This window comes from Passer domesticus, chromosome 9 (assembly GCF_036417665.1).
Source record: "Passer domesticus isolate bPasDom1 chromosome 9, bPasDom1.hap1, whole genome shotgun sequence".
NCBI lineage: Eukaryota > Metazoa > Chordata > Aves > Passeriformes > Passeridae > Passer > Passer domesticus.
Genome location: NC_087482.1, coordinates 15356430 through 15364382, shown reverse-complemented (window position 1 = coordinate 15364382; position 7953 = coordinate 15356430).

Here is a 7953-nt window from a genome sequence, read left to right as displayed (position 1 = left end):
GCAGATCAGATGTTGGGGCTGTTTGGGGAAGGAAGCAGCCTTGGGTTGTCCCAAAATCCTGGGTGTTTTCTGATCCTTGTGCATTCCTTTCACAAGTGATGCCTCCTGAAATTGTCCCCTTCCCCATTCCCAGTCAGGAATGTTTTCATCTGATCCAGCTGTCTCTTTTCCATTCTCCAGAAATGAAAGGAGAGCCTGCGGAGAAAGAAGCATTTCCCGGAGGAAGCAGTGGTTGCATGCCAGCCTCAGCTCCAGGAAGGGAGGCCATGCCAGGCACAGGCACAGGAGGTAATTGCTGTGCCTCTGGGCCTGAGCCCTGCTGAGGCTTGAGCTGCCCTCTCTGCTGTTTGGCAGTGCGGGCACAGCCTGGACTAGAGCAGCACAGCCCAGGGGAATTATCCCGAGCAGGCTCAGGGCACTGAGCAGTCCTGCTGGGGTCCCTCCATGGGAGACATGTCCTGAAACCTGGGAGCGACTGCACGGGGTGCCCACGGTGGGGAAAGGACAGAGGGGGAGAGCAAGGCTCCAGTGTGTCCTGAGAGGGCCTGGCTGTTTGCCCTTGGGATCTGGGGGGTTTCCCCACAGAAGGAGGGCAGGAGGGACAGAGGGAGGGCAGGATGGATAGCTGTGGCACTGCCTGCTGCAGTTTTCCCCCATGCTTTAGGGAGGATTTCTTCTGTGTGTGAGGGGGAGAGTCCCAGGTCCCTGCACTGCTGCAGCCACCCCTCCCAGGGATGTTGCTGAGGGCAGGGAAAGAGTGTGGAGAGTGACCAGGAGCCAGCCCAGAGCTCCCCAGGCCCCTGGGCAGCTTTGGCCATGTCTATTCACATCTGGCTCCCATGGCCTTACCCGACTCCCTGGCAGTGCCCAGTTCCCTGGGACAGAAAGAGATCCCAGCACACACTGGAAAATGTTCTCATCTGTGCTGCATTGTAGATGAGGGTGCTGGGAAGGCTTCTCCATCAGCTTGGATGAATAAAGTTTTGAAGCCCTTGGAGCCTCCTGCAGGTATGTTCTCAGTGTGCCACCAAGGAAGAATTGTAGACAAGCGGGCAGGCACCAGGTGACAGAAGCTTCTGTGGCTGTTGTGTTACAGATGTGTCTACAGGGAAGACTTCTCCAGCTTCTCCAGCTGCTACCTTGGATGCTGCACTCAAGCCCAGCTCCCATCTCAGGGGTGAGTAGTGTATCCCTGCTGACCCCACAGGCTGAACCCTGCTTTTCTGGGATCCATTCCTAGGAAATGGAAATATTTTTCTCTAAGGTACTCCAACAGGGAAAATCCAAGATACAACAGATAAGATATCCCTGGAACCATCCAAACAGATGAGGCAAGAGCTGAAGGAACCCCTGCAGACAAGAGAAGGTGGGTGCATTTCCCTCATGCTTCCCCTGGGAGTCAGCAGCTGGGGTCTTTGGCTGCACTTCTGGATACGCCGTGCCTGGCACAGTGGGAAGGGATCCATGGCAGCCTTGCTGCCCCGCTGCTGCTTTCACGCCCTGCAGGGCTGTTTGCCAGCCTGGCCTGGTTGCAGCTTCTGCCCAGCCTCTGTAGGAAGTTATTTGGCATCAGCTGACAGGCCATGCCCAAACTGTAACACACCCTGAGATCCCCCACTATATCCAGCCCTGCAGATTAGGAAAATGGTGGCTGTTTGGAGGTGGAAGTGCTCTCATCATGCCACTGTAACCTGGCCATTTTCCTGCTCCGTAAATTTCACAAATATTACCTCTGATGCCGCCACCCAAGTGGGAAACAGCTCCATCTGATGCAGCTGTCTCCCTTCCTTTGTCAAGAGATGGACATAGTGCTTCAGTGGAAGGTGGTATTTCTTGAAGGAAGCACTCCATCTTCGGTGCGAGCCCCTGCTGCAGGAAGGAAGGCAAAGCCAGACACGGGCACAGGCACAGCAGGTAATTGCTGTGCCAGGCTCAGGCCTGGCCGGGGCTGTGTGGCAGCAGCTCTTCCCCCAGGGCCTGCCCTTGCCCGGCCCGGCAGCAGCCAAAACTGGAGGCGCCTCGGCTTCCAGGCCTCTGGAGCGGGTTCAGAGCCCCGGGGAAACGGGACTGGTGCAGCAACGTCCCTGGTGCTGCAGCTGCTGCGGAGCTGGCCCTGAGTGCCCAGAGGCCCAAGGCACAGGAGCAGCCCCGAGCGGGAGCCCTGCCGCCAGCCCAGGGCCAGAGCCAGCCCTGGCACACAATGGAAACAGTTCTCATCTTGGTTTGCTTCCAGACTGGGATGCTGGGAAGGATTCTCCATTAGCCTGGCGCTCTGAAGTTGTGAAGCCCTCTGAGCATTCTGCAGGTATGTTCTCACTGTCCCACCAAGGCGTAATGTTTGACTGACTGGTAAGAACCAGGTGACAGAAGCTTCTGTGGCTGTTGTGTTACAGGCGTGTCTGCAGGGACGACCTCACCAACTCCTACCTTGGATGCTGCACAAAAGGCCAGCTCCCATGGCAGGGGTGAGTAGTGTGTCCCTGCTGACCCCTCAGGCTGAGCCCTGCTTTTGTGGGGTCCATTCCTGGGAAATGGAACTACTTTCTCTTAAGGTCCTCTGACAGGAGAGACCAAAGACATGGCAGGCAGGAAATTCCAGGACCCATTAGAAATCATGTGGCAAATGCTGAAGGAATGTCTGCAGAGAAGACAAGGTGGGTGCATTTCCCTCATGCTGCTCCTGGCACACAGCAGCCGGGGGCTTTGGCTGCACATCTGGACACACCGTGCCCGGCACAGCGGGAAGGGATCCATGGCAGCCTCGCTGCCCCGCTGCTGCTTTCACACCCTGCAGGGCTGTTTGCCAGCCTGGCCTGGCTGCAGCTTCTGCCCAGCCTCTGCAGGAAGGCATTTGGCATCAGCTGGCAGACAGCCCCAATTGCACCACAGGCCATGCCCACCCTCAGATGCCCTGCAATTTCCTGGTGTCCAGGCAGATCAGATGTTGGGGCTGTTTGGGGAAGGAAGCAGCCTTGGGTTGTCCCAAAATCCTGGGTGTTTTCTGATCCTTGTGCATTCCTTTCACAAGTGATGCCTCCTGAAATTGTCCCCTTCCCCATTCCCAGTCAGGAATGTTTTCATCTGATCCAGCTGTCTCTTTTCCATTCTCCAGAAATGAAAGGAGAGCCTGCGGAGAAAGAAGCATTTCCCGGAGGAAGCAGTGGTTGCATGCCAGCCTCAGCTCCAGGAAGGGAGGCCATGCCAGGCACAGGCACAGGAGGTAGTTGCTGTGCCTCTGGGCCTGAGCCCTGCTGAGGCTTGAGCTGCCCTCTCTGCTGTTTGGCAGTGCGGGCACAGCCTGGACTAGAGCAGCAGAGCCCATGGGAATTATCCCGAGCAGGCTCAGGGCACTGAGCTGTCCTGCTGGGGTCCCTCCATGGGAGACATGTCCTGAAACCTGGGAGTGACTGCACGGGGTGCCCACGGTGGGGAAAAGACAGAGGGGGAGAGCAAGGCTCCAGTGTGTCCTGAGAGGGCCTGGCTGTTTGCCCTTGGGATCTGGGGGGTTTCCCCACAGAAGGAGGGCAGGAGGGACAGAGGGAGGGCAGGATGGATAGCTGTGGCACTGCCTGCTGCAGTTTTCCCCCATGCTTTAGGGAGGATTTCTTCTGTGTGTGAGGGGGAGAGTTCCAGGTCCCTGCACTGCTGCAGCCACCCCTCCCAGGGATGTTGCTGAGGGCAGGGAAAGAGTGTGGAGAGTGACCAGGAGCCAGCCCAGAGCTCCCCAGGCCCCTGGGCAGCTTTGGCCATGTCTATTCACATCTGGCTCCCATGGCCTTACCCGACTCCCTGGCAGTGCCCAGTTCCCTGTGGCAGAAAGAGATCCCAGCACACACTGGAAAATGTTCTCATCTGTGCTGCATTGTAGATGAGGGTGCTGGGAAGGCTTCTCCATCAGCTTGGATGAATAAAGTTTTGAAGCCCTTGGAGCCTCCTGCAGGTATGTTCTCAGTGTGCCACCTAGGAAGAATTGTAGACAAGCGGGCAGGCACCAGGTGACAGAAGCTTCTGTGGCTGTTGTGTTACAGATGTGTCTACAGGGAAGACTTCTCCAGCTTCTCCAGCTGCTACCTTGGATGCTGCACTCAAGCCCAGCTCCCATCTCAGGGGTGAGTAGTGTGTCCCTGCTGACCCCACAGGCTGAACCCTGCTTTTCTGGGATCCATTCCTGAGAAATGGAACTATTTTTCTCTAAGGTACTCCAACAGGGAAAATCCAAGATACAACAGATAAGATATCCCTGGAACCATCCAAACAGATGAGGCAAGAGCTGAAGGAACCCCTGCAGACAAGAGAAGGTGGGTGCATTTCCCTCATGCTTCCCCTGGGAGTCAGCAGCCGGGGGCTTTGGCTGCACATCTGGACACGCCATGCCCGGCACAGTGGGAAGGGATCCATGGCAGCCTTGCTGCCCCGCTGCGGCTTTCACACCCTGCAGGGCTGTTTCCCAGCCTGGTCTGGCTGCAGCTTCTGCCCAGCCTCTGCCGGAAGTTATTTGGCATCAGCTGACAGGCCATGCCCAAACTGTAACACACCCTGAGATCCCCCACTATATCCAGCCCTGCAGATTAGGAAAAGGGTGGCTGTTTGGTGGTGGAAGTGATCTCATCATGCCACTGTAACCTGGCCATTTTCCTGCTCCATAAATTTCACAAATATTACCTCTGATGCCACCACCCAAGTGGGAAACAGCTCCATCTGATGCAGCTGTCTCCCTTCCTTTGTCAAGAGATGAACATAGTGCTTCAGTGGAAGGTGGTATTTCTTGAAGGAAGCACTCCATCTTCGGTGCCAGCCCGTGCTGCAGGAAGGAAGGCAAAGCCAGACACGGGCACAGGCACAGCAGGTAATTGCTGTGCCGGGCTCAGGCCTGGCCGGGGCTGTGTGGCAGCAGCTCTTCCCCCAGGGCCTGCCCTTGCCCGGCCCGGCAGCAGCCAAAACTGGAGGCGCCTCGGCTTCCAGGCCTCTGGAGCGGGTTCAGAGCCCCGGGGAAACGGGACTGGTGCAGCAACGTCCCTGGCGCTGCAGCTGCTGCGGAGCTGGCCCTGAGTGCCCAGAGGCCCAAGGCACAGGAGCAGCCCCGAGCGGGAGCCCTGCCGCCAGCCCAGGGCCAGAGCCAGCCCTGGCACACAATGGAAACAGTTCTCATCTTGGTTTGCTTCCAGACTGGGATGCTGGGAAGGATTCTCCATTAGCCTGGCGCTCTGAAGTTGTGAAGCCCTCTGAGCATTCTGCAGGTATGTTCTCACTGTCCCACCAAGGCGTAATGTTTGACTGACTGGTAAGAACCAGGTGACAGAAGCTTCTGTGGCTGTTGTGTTACAGGCGTGTCTGCAGGGACGACCTCACCAACTCCTACCTTGGATGCTGCACAAAAGGCCAGCTCCCATGGCAGGGGTGAGTAGTGTGTCCCTGCTGACCCCTCAGGCTGAGCCCTGCTTTTGTGGGGTCCATTCCTGGGAAATGGAACTACTTTCTCTTAAGGTCCTCTGACAGGAGAGACCAAAGACATGGCAGGCAGGAAATTCCAGGACCCATTAGAAATCATGTGGCAAATGCTGAAGGAATGTCTGCAGAGAAGACAAGGTGGGTGCATTTCCCTCATGCTGCTCCTGGCACACAGCAGCCGGGGGCTTTGGCTGCACATCTGGACACACCGTGCCCGGCACAGCGGGAAGGGATCCATGGCAGCCTCGCTGCCCCGCTGCTGCTTTCACACCCTGCAGGGCTGTTTGCCAGCCTGGCCTGGCTGCAGCTTCTGCCCAGCCTCTGCAGGAAGGCATTTGGCATCAGCTGGCAGACAGCCCCAATTGCACCACAGGCCATGCCCACCCTCAGATGCCCTGCAATTTCCTGGTGTCCAGGCAGATCAGATGTTGGGGCTGTTTGGGGAAGGAAGCAGCCTTGGGTTGTCCCAAAATCCTGGGTGTTTTCTGATCCTTGTGCATTCCTTTCACAAGTGATGCCTCCTGAAATTGTCCCCTTCCCCATTCCCAGTCAGGAATGTTTTCATCTGATCCAGCTGTCTCTTTTCCATTCTCCAGAAATGAAAGGAGAGCCTGCGGAGAAAGAAGCATTTCCCGGAGGAAGCAGTGGTTGCATGCCAGCCTCAGCTCCAGGAAGGGAGGCCATGCCAGGCACAGGCACAGGCGGTAATTGCTGTGCCTCTGGGCCTGAGCCCTGCTGAGGCTTGAGCTGCCCTCTCTGCTGTTTGGCAGTGCGGGCACAGCCTGGACTAGAGCAGCACAGCCCAGGGGAATTATCCCGAGCAGGCTCAGGGCACTGAGCAGTCCTGCTGGGGTCCCTCCATGGGAGACATGTCCTGAAACCTGGGAGCGACTGCACGGGGTGCCCACGGTGGGGAAAGGACAGAGGGGGAGAGCAAGGCTCCAGTGTGTCCTGAGAGGGCCTGGCTGTTTGCCCTTGGGATCTGGGGGGTTTCCCCACAGAAGGAGGGCAGGAGGGACAGAGGGAGGGCAGGATGGATAGCTGTGGCACTGCCTGCTGCAGTTTTCCCCCATGCTTTAGGGAGGATTTCTTCTGTGTGTGAGGGGGAGAGTCCCAGGTCCCTGCACTGCTGCAGCCACCCCTCCCAGGGATGTTGCTGAGGGCAGGGAAAGAGTGTGGAGAGTGACCAGGAGCCAGCCCAGAGCTCCCCAGGCCCCTGGGCAGCTTTGGCCATGTCTATTCACATCTGGCTCCCATGGCCTTACCCGACTCCCTGGCAGTGCCCAGTTCCCTGGGACAGAAAGAGATCCCAGCACACACTGGAAAATGTTCTCATCTGTGCTGCATTGTAGATGAGGGTGCTGGGAAGGCTTCTCCATCAGCTTGGATGAATAAAGTTTTGAAGCCCTTGGAGCCTCCTGCAGGTATGTTCTCAGTGTGCCACCAAGGAAGAATTGTAGACAAGCGGGCAGGCACCAGGTGACAGAAGCTTCTGTGGCTGTTGTGTTACAGATGTGTCTACAGGGAAGACTTCTCCAGCTTCTCCAGCTGCTACCTTGGATGCTGCACTCAAGCCCAGCTCCCATCTCAGGGGTGAGTAGTGTATCCCTGCTGACCCCACAGGCTGAACCCTGCTTTTCTGGGATCCATTCCTAGGAAATGGAAATATTTTTCTCTAAGGTACTCCAACAGGGAAAATCCAAGATACAACAGATAAGATATCCCTGGAACCATCCAAACAGATGAGGCAAGAGCTGAAGGAACCCCTGCAGACAAGAGAAGGTGGGTGCATTTCCCTCATGCTTCCCCTGGGAGTCAGCAGCTGGGGTCTTTGGCTGCACTTCTGGATACGCCGTGCCTGGCACAGTGGGAAGGGATCCATGGCAGCCTTGCTGCCCCGCTGCTGCTTTCACGCCCTGCAGGGCTGTTTGCCAGCCTGGCCTGGTTGCAGCTTCTGCCCAGCCTCTGTAGGAAGTTATTTGGCATCAGCTGACAGGCCATGCCCAAACTGTAACACACCCTGAGATCCCCCACTATATCCAGCCCTGCAGATTAGGAAAATGGTGGCTGTTTGGAGGTGGAAGTGCTCTCATCATGCCACTGTAACCTGGCCATTTTCCTGCTCCGTAAATTTCACAAATATTACCTCTGATGCCGCCACCCAAGTGGGAAACAGCTCCATCTGATGCAGCTGTCTCCCTTCCTTTGTCAAGAGATGGACATAGTGCTTCAGTGGAAGGTGGTATTTCTTGAAGGAAGCACTCCATCTTCGGTGCGAGCCCCTGCTGCAGGAAGGAAGGCAAAGCCAGACACGGGCACAGGCACAGCAGGTAATTGCTGTGCCAGGCTCAGGCCTGGCCGGGGCTGTGTGGCAGCAGCTCTTCCCCCAGGGCCTGCCCTTGCCCGGCCCGGCAGCAGCCAAAACTGGAGGCGCCTCGGCTTCCAGGCCTCTGGAGCGGGTTCAGAGCCCCGGGGAAACGGGACAGGTGCAGCAACGTCCCTGGT